Genomic DNA, 12133 nt, shown 5'->3' on the forward strand with positions numbered 1-12133 from the left:
TTACAGTTAATTTTCACTTGCCCTCAAATGACCCAAATATTATCTTAAAATTTTTTTTTGACTCCACAGACCTCCACTTATTTTGGACACCCATGTCAACCCTGGCTCAGCCCTATTTGTGACCTCTGTGAATCATATGGGGTGCCAACTTCATGGAGATCTATTTGTGTGCCTGTTTCTTTACAAACACGATCACATTGCACAATGGCACCTCAACATTTTGGTAGCAGGTCCCTAGCCTGCAGGATAAAAAGCAAACTTTCTCACTCTCATTCTTCAGTTGTGAGTGGATATTTGGACCAGATATGTGGTTTTATTCAACAGGCTTCCATACATGACACCAGGTAGGGAAGATTTCTGAACTGCTCATATATCCCACTGAATGACATGTTTCCAGATCTAGGCAGCCCATAAACACGTGACTGGATTTTGTTATGCCAGTGTATTTACATTGGTAGTTATATTTTAGTCGCTTCTGGTATATTGTAGTGTCAATTACTTGTTATGTATATCATGCCAATGTTAAGACATACAAATTAATCATTCTAATACTTTTTTAATAAATATTTGTGTAGAAACAAAAATGATTATAGCTATCTCACGAAAGTGACCGTGATATCCCCATTAAAGTACAAACTGTTCAGTGATCACCTTAACCTGTTGCTCTGCATAGTTTTGTGGTTACCACTCACACACAACAAATCAAAAGATGTACAGCCACATTCCTGAATGTTTTTTTCCCCAATCCTCCAAGTCAAATGTACTTCCTTGTATGTCTGTTTGAAATATTTGGTGGACTACAATACTACTGTAAACATACATTATGTTCTTGTGTCTTGATTAATCTATGGTTGTGATGCGAGTAAACATCCAAGTTCAGTCTTTACCTGTTGATTATCTCCTCTCAACTCAACTTGTGCCACAGTGCCCCCCAAGGTCAGGTCCAAAATGTTCAGTAGCTCCTATTGAATTGTTAATTTGTCAGTGTGAAGTATGCGGTCTTCCTCAGACTGACACCATAATCAGATTAAGAAGCATGTCTTTCTTTCTTGAATTTGAAAACATTAAACATATAAAATGGTGAAACTTACCCTTTCTCTTAGGGAATCACAGATGTTCTCGATATGAGGATATGGAGAGGCTGTGAGTCTGGTATCAACTGCACATAAAGGAAGTCAGTGCTGATTACTTGAAGGAGCACAAACCTGTTGGACAGGAAGCACGCTGAGAGGGGCATGCTCCATTTTGATGAACTGAAGTGGGACAACAAAATGGAGCATGCCTCTCTCAGTATGTGTGACACATGCTTGGCTCAAAGCACACATAGGCAAAAAATAATAAAGACTATTTTTAAAATGAACTGAAAATCACTGAAGATGTGTCTAGCAGCATCAGTAGATGTATTTGCACAGACAAAAAGCAAAATGTGATGCAAGTGTATGTCTAGGGTTTATGTAGCAAACAAAACAAACCACAGACAAAAAAGTCCATCTGCACTGTGGAGGCAGGCATTTGTCTTATGTCAGCCTTTTTTATCAAGGGAAAACAATTTGTGTGTCTTGATTTTCAATATATATATATTTTTTGCATTCATGTCACCAGGAAGAAATACATTTTTATATTTTTTGCATTAATGTCACCAGAAGGCAGGCCAGTAGAAATATTTATTCACTTCAACATTGGAACACATAGTGAAGGTACAAGGAGATGAAAAGCTTTGGGATGCTTGGTAAACATTACATCCATTCTTCTCTGTTGACGTGCTATTCCAAAACAGGAAGGCAAAGGGGGGGAGAAAACGCTAAATGAAGACGTTAAATGAAAAGGGGGAGAAAACACTAGGTCTACTGCTGACAAGTTCTTGGTTTACAAGATGATTTAGATGCACATATTTTGTGGTTAAAACTGTGAGAAGCATTGCCCACTACCATGACTAATTTAGTCTAATGTAGCCTACACATTGCTCAATGTCTATCATATGACATTGTGTTGTGTTGTTAGTGTTGTGAGCTGTAATCGGTAGTAATGCTCCTTATTTATTAATTAATTTATTTATTTATTTGTTTATTTCAAATAAAAAGTTAAATATTTGGAAACACATGCAGCTACAGTTGCGATAAATAGGTCCAACATCACAGTGTAAGAAACATCCCCATAACATGAATTGTGCACCACCATGCTTTACTGTCTTCACAGTGCACTGTGGCTTGAATTCAGTGCATGTGGGTCGTTGGACAAACTGTCTGTTGAATCATTTATTTTCACTCTTGCTGGACTGAATGCAGAACATGGGCTGTGAAATGAATTAGGGGGGAGGGGGGTGATCTACATCTCCCTTCACCAAAAGCTATGGTTTTTGTTAACCCATTCACACAATAAAAATAATCTGAAAGGTTCTCTTTCTCATTGTTGAAGTGCGATATTTCTCTATGTAGGGTAGTGTCATGTGAGTCAGACAGAAGACGGGCGCTGCTTTCTATTTCTCCAAAAACTGTGTTAAAATGGTGTGTTTAGCAGTCAGAATTTCAAAAATGTTTCGGGGGAGAAACCCCTGGACCCCTGCTGACATCATCCGTACCCCTCTCAGTAAATACTTCCAAGGTCCCTGCAATGAACGATGTCGAGCAGAAGCCAGCAAGTGGCAGATGACAATATACTTTTGACCACTAGAGTGAGTTGAGCTCAGAAACAGAAATCCCACAGGGATTATTAACAACAATCAACAACAGGAATTATTTCACAACAAATCAATTTTATTTTTAAATGTTATAAATGCTATTCTTTACAAATTGTAAACATTTGCATTGTCTGTTGTGTTCCACCAGATTGAGAGGACGGAGCAGAGGAATGAGATGCCATTATCTTTCACACTTAACTACCAGGGGGCAGAAGGGCTAAAAATGTAATGAACAACAAACAATATCGATGAAGAAAGACAGAAATACATACAGTAAATACTACTACTACTACTACTAATAATAATAATAATAATAATAATGATAATAATAAAAATAATCATAATAAATTAGTTAATTTCTACATATCTAAAAATACTACCCACAAATCATTCTGATATCATCAATAATATTATGCACTTCTAAAAAAGTAAGTGTGCTGTATTTCTAGAGGAAGACAAGAACGCAGGTGTAACACAACCTTGAATACACCTATATATTCATGTAATCACACATACTGTAGACCCTAGCTAAAGCTCTATTTATAAAGCACTTTTCTAACAACATATTTTACAAATGAGACAAAAGTTAATGACCACAGATATTACCAGACATATTCCAATTACAATGACTATAGTAGTCATTTGATCTGTGTTAGAAAGAGACATGTCTTCCATGGATTTGGACCATTCTTTCTCATTTTGAAGTCTGTCTATCTCCTTCTTGAGATCTTGTCTCTTCTTCTCCTCATCTTCTATAATCTTCTTTTCACTGTTGATTGTATTTTGTTTTTCATCTTTTTCTCTTATCAAACTCTCAATCTGCACTGTCATATTTTGTATGGTTGCAATAAAGGTGTTCTCAGACTGTTCCTTAAGTTTTCTCTCTCTGTCCAAGGCCTTCGTCTCTCTTGCTGCAGACTTGTTCTTACAAATTAGGCTATATTTAAACTATATACAATGCTCAACTGTTAACGGCACCAAATTACTGAAGCCTATGTGTAAAGAGCTACATTATCTACACTGTGGTAGACATTAATGTAATTTATACCAGTTATCTGTAGAACAACTGAAACAACACAAAATAAACATGCCAACTTTGTTGCCTGTAGCTGGAAATATTTTATTCCTGTAAGCTATACTACCTACCTACATAGCTGGTACAAATCTAATTCCCTTCATGTCTTCCCTTCATGATAATCGAATCCCTATCCTCTCCACAACTCCTGACTGCTGAGAGAAGTATTGGCTATAAATAACAAAATATGTTATTACTTTAAGATACTCTTAGTTTAGCTTCTTATTCAGAAAAAAAGCATCCATACCTACCCAGAGTGGTCAGTTGTTCAGAGAAAGACAATACACTTGAATAGTTGGACAATGGTTCTGCTGCCTTTTAGTGGTCTACCAATTCACAGGATCACTTTCCAGTGTTTCCCACAGAATTAAATTATATTTGTGGTGGTAGGTTTGCAGAATTAACTTGAATGCAACAGTTTAACAAATTAGCTCAGCGTGGTTATGATGCTAACCAGATTTAAGCACAATTTAGTACAACCTGGAAAATCATTGTGTGATGGTCAATGTTGATATTGTGGTGGGACGCCACAAATTCAAGTCAATGTATGGAAAACACTGCTTTCATTTTCTCAAATGTTCTCAGCATAAGATTCACTTTCCTTTCCTCCATGTTCAGTCACGGCTAAATGTAACCGGAAAGACAACTGTTCTAGTACATAACAATCTTACTTGGGACTTTCCAAATGTTTATATTGAAAGATGGTGTCTTATGTGCAGATGAGGCAGGTCATTTGAGTCACCCTCAGTTTTCTCAGTTGTCCGTCATGGTTGAATGTGAATGTCGTTACCTGAAAAATTAGTCACAGTGTACACATGGACACTGCACCACATTGCATTTCCCAGAATGCCACAATCCCAGTCCACTTACTGAAACACCTACTGAACACTTACTGAAATTAAATCTTAAAATATAACACTTCTTGAAGTGACAGTGATATTGGAGGATATACTGTACATGCAGTGCAGATGAGAGAGATAATGTGAGTCACTTTGAGACACTGTTTTGCCCATGTAGCTATCCATTTTCAGGTTGAGTAGTTGATTATACCGGTAACGTCAACTTGACATCAAGTACTACACTGAAAAAAATATCTGTAGAAATAAGGGGAAATATACTGTGTTTTCTGAAGGAATTGTCCCTGTAGATTTCTTTAACGGGTGTTTTGCCCTTATTTTTGGTTTATAGGTTGTGGGAGGAAGAATATCCACAATCACATATTTGGAGCAAGAGACAAACAGCTATTACATAATTTACAGAAGTGTATTATTTTATTATTGTGCTTTTCAACTGCAGGGGGTCAAAAATATCCAGGCAACACTCAGGTGTGAGGAACCACTGCAGGTTACCAGGAGCAACGTCACTGGCAACAGCACGTTCCAGTAACACTATTCAAAGTTCTCTAGGGCGAGGCCCTATCTTATACACATTAGTTACATTGGTAATACAAATCACATGAGTACAAGGTTCTTTCACAAAAATCCCCATACATGCAGAAATACAACAATACAAGGACACTTCTTGGACATAGCATGTGACCCATGCGCCATACGCAAGTCATGAGGCTACTCCAAGTAAGTCAGATAATTGGTCAATACAATACATATACATCCTTCAGCATTCTCTTGCCATAGTCTAGTAGTTCCTGTCGGGATATTCTGTCATGCCTCGGTCGGCCAGGAGAGGCCGCCAGGTCCACCAAGCCCCTGGGGGCCAGCCTGGGGAACCCCAGTCGCTCAGGGCAGGTCATGGTGGATTCTCGTGGACTATAGTCCTTGCTGTCGCTGCCCTTGCCCTTCTGGAATGATCCCTGACGCTGTCCTCTGACTATTTTTGGATTGCCCCGGCACTGGGTCTGTACGGACTCTTGTTTCCTCAGTTATGGAGTTTTAAGTTATCTCGGAATGCCTGTGGAAGGACTGAGTTACCTAATTATTGTTGACTGCTAAGACTGTTTGGGTTCTTGCATTTGATGCCGAAGATCTGATTTACTTACCTGTGGGGTATACTACGAAGCACGTTAGACATATCGAGGCTTGACAAAGCCTTGACTCAGGGGTATACGTTAAGTGATACTACGATTGCAGTTATGTGATATATTTGTCAAACTAGGCTTTCAGCTCAGATCTGTGCGCGTTCTCGGTGTTGGGATGACTTTGGCCAATCGTGTAACGTGGAGACGCACAAGACCGCCTCTATTTAAAAACAATTACTTCCGCATTCATGAGCGATAGCTTAATCTACACTGCGGTATTTTTTTGTGTCTAACCTATAACATCAAATAAATCAATTGTCATCAGTTGTTGTATGGTATGCACGTCCATAGTGGGATATTTGCACGCACAGCACTATTAAAGCGCATTCAAGATCCAAAATGTCAGTAGAGGCGGAGCTCCACCTGTAAGATATATGACAGAATCCTACACGTGAGATAACTTCGTTTTTAAGACAATTGATTGGTCAGTGGGCAGTAGATTACACGATTTGAGCTATAACTTAGCATATAACCTCCTCCCGACCAGGTTTGGTTGACAGCATAAGATACCATGGTGATATAGCGACACTAAAACAGATCCACTTTCGTGTCACAGCATACCCTGGCTTTGAGCGCAACATACCTCACTAACCCACTAATCGAGATTCGTAGTACACCCCACTGTGATGATTGCCTGTGTTTATGGAAGACCAGTTTACCTGTGAAACTTACCTGTGTTGAATTCCGAAGATCTGATTTATTTACCCGTGATTGCTTGTGTGTATTATGGAAGACCAGTTCATCTGTGAAACTTGAGTTGTGTCCTGTACTGGAAAGAAGTTTTTGTGTGATTCTGCAGACCCGTGCTGAAGAAATAAATACTACCTGTGAACGCATATCTTCTGTCTCCTGCACTAGTGTTCCTCTAGACTTGTGACATATTCCTAATACTGCCTCAGGCAGAATACCGTTAACTGGTGACAAAGGGGGTCACATGACCTTTATTAGAAAGTCGTGATTTTTATTCAGACTATTCATGACATTGATGACCTTTGGGGGGGAAAGAAAGGGGAACATGCTGTGATTAGGAAGGGTTTGGAGTTAATTTCTAAATAAAAGCAGGGCTAACACTGCCCACAAATCATTCTGGGAGATCTACTACAACCTCAAACCGGCACTTTACCATACCAGTGATCTCTTTTTACACATGAATGACTGGCATACAGTAAAGGGAAAAAAATATATGCATACTGTACATATGTATAAGTATATGTTTTAATGAATATTAAAGACAGTACAGTTAGAATCTCACAGCTGTATTACAACATAAAAATACAACAACATTTTAATAAATTGCATACATTTATGTTTGTTGTTGTTTTTGTTCAACCAGATAGAGAACAGAGGAGAGGAATAAGATATCATTATCTTTCACCAGTGACACTTAACTACCACCAGGGTGCAGAAGAACTAAATATGCAATGGACACAATACATTGATAAAATAGACAGAAATAATAATAAATATTATTAATAATAATAATAATAATAATAATAATAATAAAACAATTCATGAATGAGTTACTGACTAAATAAAAACAATTACAACACTATTGTCCTCAATAATACTGTGCACTTCTAAAAAAGTAAGTGTGCTGTATGTATAGAGGAAGTTAAGAACGCAGGTGTAACACAACCTTGAATACACCTATATGTTCATGTAATTGCACTGTAGACCCTAGCTAAGGTAAGGTAATTCTATTTATAAAGCACTTTTCTAACACCATGGCCATTCAACATGTTTTACAAATGAGACAAAGGTTAATGACCACAGATATTATCAGACACATTCCAACTGCAATGAGTATAGCAGTAATTTGATCTGTCATACAAAGAGGCATGCTTTCCTTGAGTTTGGACCTTTCTATTATTTTGTAGTCTGTCCTTTTCCTTCGGTAGATCTTGTCTCTTCTCCTCGTCTTCTCTGATCTTCTTTGCACTGAGAATTTGTCAATTCTCTTTTGTTTCTCATCTGCTCTTACCCCCCTTTCCTTCTCCAGCCATTTTCTCTCTCCCTCCTCTCTGATGACTTTTTCTCTTTCACTTAGCTTTATCAAACCCTTTTTTTGTATCTTTCTCTCTCCTTCAATTCTCTTCAGCTCCTCCTCTTGTCGTATATTCCACACTTTCTCACTCAAGGTGTTGCTGCCTCTTCTCTCATCTGTTTTACTGTTGCATTTAGTCTTTTCTCTGCCATTTCTGTGATGTTCTCAATCTGCACTCTCATCTCTTCTATGGTTTTATTTTGTGTTCTCTCTCTCTCCAATGCCTTGTTCTCTCTTGCTACAGACTTGTTCCTACAATCTGATGTATTTTTCTGTGCCTCAGCTGTCAAGTCTTGTGTGATGTTAGTCAGGTTTTTCTGAGCCTCCTGCCGTAGTTTGTTCACTCTTTCCAAGGCATTCTTTCCCTCTTCCTTTCTAATCTTCTTCTCTCTTTCTGCAGACTTGTTCATACAATCTGTTATATTTTTCTCTGCCTCAGCTGTTATGTTTTGAATGGCTTCAGTGAGGTTTTTCTGAGCCTCCTGCCGTAGTTTGTTCTCCCTCTCCAAGGCCTTCTCTATTGCTGCAGACTCACGCATACAGACTGTGGAGGTGGGAAACCACAAACACTACCATTAATGACATTGGTGACACGCACGCGTATGCACACGCGTATGCACACGCGCGCACACACACACACACACACACACACACACACACACACACACACACACACACACACACACCACAATATCAGTCAGAGCACACATATTTACTTTAAGCCTCCACTGTAACCTTCCCCATGAGGAGCATCCTGACCTGTCATATCACCAGAGCCGGACAGTAATGGAATACATTTACTTGAGTATAGTACTTGAGTACAATTTTGAGGGATCTGTACTTTACTTGAGTATCATTTTTGGGGAGTACTCAGGATTTTACTCAAGTACATTTGAGAGGCAAATATTGTACTCTTCACTCCACCTCATTTCTATCCATAACCGTAAATACCCGCTACCAGTGGCGTAACAAACCAATGGTGGGCCCAGGTGCGAGAGCGCTATGCGGGCCCCATACCGATTAACTTTGGCCCAGGATGAATAAGCTCTGATACATGCAATACCACATTAAGGGTGACTTCAATTGTTTATGCAATTATAGGGCCTGAGGCACCGAAGTAGTTTAGTAGTTACAATTACAACAATTACAATTTCAAATAAAAAACACACGACTACATAGGATCCATTACATGTGAAAACATTAAAAAATTATTTTATTAACAGCCTGCAGGCCAGGGTAATCTAATATTACTGCATTAACATCAACTCGCATGGAATTATGGGAACACTCAATGCGCCTCTTCAACCCTCTGCTGAAACTGCAAGCGTAGATTGCTTGCTTATAAACTCGCACTGCGCAGAAACACAACTTAATGTAGCCTAACTTATTTAACCGTCCAGAAACCAAATAAAATCATTATGCATACAATCCCCAATATGCGTGAATTAGGCCATTAGAAGAAGGCCATCTTACGAGCCTTTCGTTGTGCAAAATCGTCAACGATATTCCCAATATTTAATGCTCTGGCTCTCGTATTTTCAATGGACAGGATAGCTAACCCACGGAGCCTCTCCTGCCCCATGCTGCTCCTTAGGTATAGGTCTTAAGTTTGAGTTTGGAAAAAGATCGCTTAGCTGTTGCCACAGTCACAGGCAATGTCAGAAACAACATGAGTACACACTTCCCCGAATGTGGATGTTACACTGTCATAATCTAGAAAAAAAGAGGTATCGCACACCAATAAAGTATTTCCTGAGGTGCTGGCTTCTTGTGCATATAATTAAGAAAATAAAGAGAATGCCGCACACTCTGCTCAATGTTTTAATGTTGAAGTGATACTCATTTATCTTTTTAGTACATTACCTCTAACTGAATGAATATCAGACCTGCTGCCATGTTCAATCATGGAGGGAAGTACTTCTGCCAAACTCACTTAGTGGAGAGTGGACTATGTTTGCTTTGAGTGAAACATTACAACATAAACCTTACAGTTACACTTTACTTGACGGTATCTACAAAAGAGCAACATGACACTGAACAAGTCATAAACGTTTATGACATAGCGCTTCCGTCATTCACGTCTGTCAAGTGTCATTTGTTTTTTATCATGACAAGTTTGGGTTAGAGTCATTTGTTTTTTGTCATGAGAAGTTATGACAGTGTCATGTCACTCTTATGTAGATACTGTCAAGTAAAGAGTTACCAAACTTACTATTAGGGGGAATATCCAGGCTGTTGGACAGCTCAATCTCTTCCATCTCATGGAGGGAAGTACCTCTGCACACATAATAATAATTTGCTTACATCATGTTTCTAACATATTTACACTTACTATTGGGGGGAATGCTCATGCTTTCTGCCAGCTCATTCTCTTCCATCCGTTTCACCAGCTGCTCCACCTCCATCTTCCAGTCTGCTGCTGTGGTCTCATTTGTCCTCCTTTCCTCATACTGGAAATGGCTTCCTCCATTGAGAACCACTAACTCATCAACCTTCTTCAGTACACCTGGCCTGCTCTCCTCACCTGTACAGTGAACATACCTGTTCCCACATTTCTCAACCAGCCACTGCAGGGCCTCTCCTTCACTCTCAATGTACTCCTCAATGTTCCTGTCCACAGTCAGGTCATCAGAGGAGTCAAACATCACTATGGCGTGATCCCAAACTCTGTCCCCAAGAAGCCCCAGATGTGTCTGGAATTGTCTCCTTCTTCTCTCAGTGAAGTGAAGATCTGTGTCAATGCTCAGCACTAAAGCATGTGGACCAGGATCACACAGAGACACCAACTCTGCTTTAGTCTCTTCTAGACTTCTCTTACTTGGTGTCATCGTAACTATAGTGATCTCTCGACCTCCACTGATTCCCTCCGCACACTGAAGCGTGACTCCTTCTGCCATCTCTCCTCTGTCACGGTCTCTGTCTTGTTCTGAAGTAAACTCCTCAACATATTGCAGGAGCATCACCTTTATCCCAGAGAGAGGCTGAAATTCACCTGTAAAACTATTTATTAATTTACATATTCCCCAAAACCCCACCCCCATACATTTGGCCTCAATTAAAAGTCCTAAATGTATTTTGTAGAGAACAAAATGAGCTAGCTAAATAGTATGCATGGTGTGGGATATAGTCAAGTAATGTAATCTAGAGAGGACAAAATTAAATTGCTGGTAGTCAGCAGGATGGCATACGGTATTTCAATAAAAACAAAAAGATAAATCATGTGTATTGGTAATGTTCCGATCATTGTATAATAAACAACTCACCCATGACATATTTAAACACAACCTCCTGTTTGTAAGCTTTTGTCTCTCTGTCCTCCACTCTTGTACTGAGGTGTCTCCTCTTCTTCTTCACTTCCTGTAGAATAGTTTTGTCGACCTCAAAGTGACGTCCACCATTTCCTGCTACCATCTCCTCAATCTTCTCCAGCAGCTGTGTGACCTGCTTGTCATCTATATTCTGATTGTTGAGGACATGATATCTGTTCCCACATTTCTCTACTAGAGACTGCAGGGCCTCTTCACTCTCAACGTACTGCTCAATGGTTGTGTCTCCCAGCCAGTCTCCATGGGTAAACAGCAGCATGGTGTGACTCCAGACTCTGTCACTGAGAAGCTCCAGGTGTTCTTCGATGTTTCTAATGCCATTCTGTGTGATGGACTCAACTACTCGTACAAGCAGTAAGAGAATGTGAGGTCCTGGAGGACACAGAGACACACTGAGGACAATCTCCTGTTTAGTGAGATCAGGAGTGTCTATGATGTTGATATTATTCCACCATCCTGGAGTGTCCACCACAGTGACCTGTCTGCCTGCTACCTCTCCCTGTCTCTTCACACACTGCAGTGTTCTCACATCAGGGTCAAACTCCTCTCTGCCCAGGATGGTGTTTCCTGCTGAACTCTTCCCAGCTTCTCTGTTCCCCAGCAGCACAATCTTCACGTCTGAGAAACGGGGGTCACCTCCTGTAAATGAAGTACAGTCCAATCACTCATGAACTACTCAACGTTCTAAACACTTTGCAAAGTATAGTATTGTTCATCAAATTATAATAATCATTATATATTTATCTCATATAATATATTATAATATAATAACATATGTATATTAAAGATGGCATAGAGGTAGATATACTCACCTCTGGAGGGCTGTGGTCCTTCAGCTGCCATCTCTCTTCCTTCAGCTTCACTGGACTTTCAGCAGCATCAGTATTTCACTCTACCAGAAACATAGCAAGCTGCTTTCAACTTGGTTCAAATATGACGACTCAGGCGGATGAAAGCAGGCTTGTAAATGGTTAAT

The 12133-nt window shown here is 39.6% G+C and overlaps 2 protein-coding genes across 3 annotated transcripts in view; one reads left to right on the top strand and one right to left on the bottom strand.

The window, feature by feature from the left end:
- Positions 1-1154, bottom strand: part of LOC121719420 (Fc receptor-like A) — a 132822-nt gene extending 131668 nt beyond the window's left edge. The window contains exon 1 of one of the 2 annotated variants that reach the window (XM_042105036.1): positions 1092-1153. The gene's annotated coding sequence lies outside the window, so the exon portion shown is untranslated. Of the gene's footprint in view, positions 1-1091 lie in introns of both variants that reach the window. The other variant, XM_042105032.1, reaches the window with a different exon arrangement.
- The window catches only part of LOC121719390 (NACHT, LRR and PYD domains-containing protein 12-like), a 705660-nt gene that overhangs the window by 245930 nt on the left and 447597 nt on the right, over positions 1-12133 (top strand). The gene's annotated exons all lie outside the window — the stretch shown is intronic.

This window comes from Alosa sapidissima, chromosome 9 (assembly GCF_018492685.1).
Source record: "Alosa sapidissima isolate fAloSap1 chromosome 9, fAloSap1.pri, whole genome shotgun sequence".
In the NCBI taxonomy this organism is placed as follows: Eukaryota; Metazoa; Chordata; class Actinopteri; order Clupeiformes; family Clupeidae; genus Alosa; species Alosa sapidissima.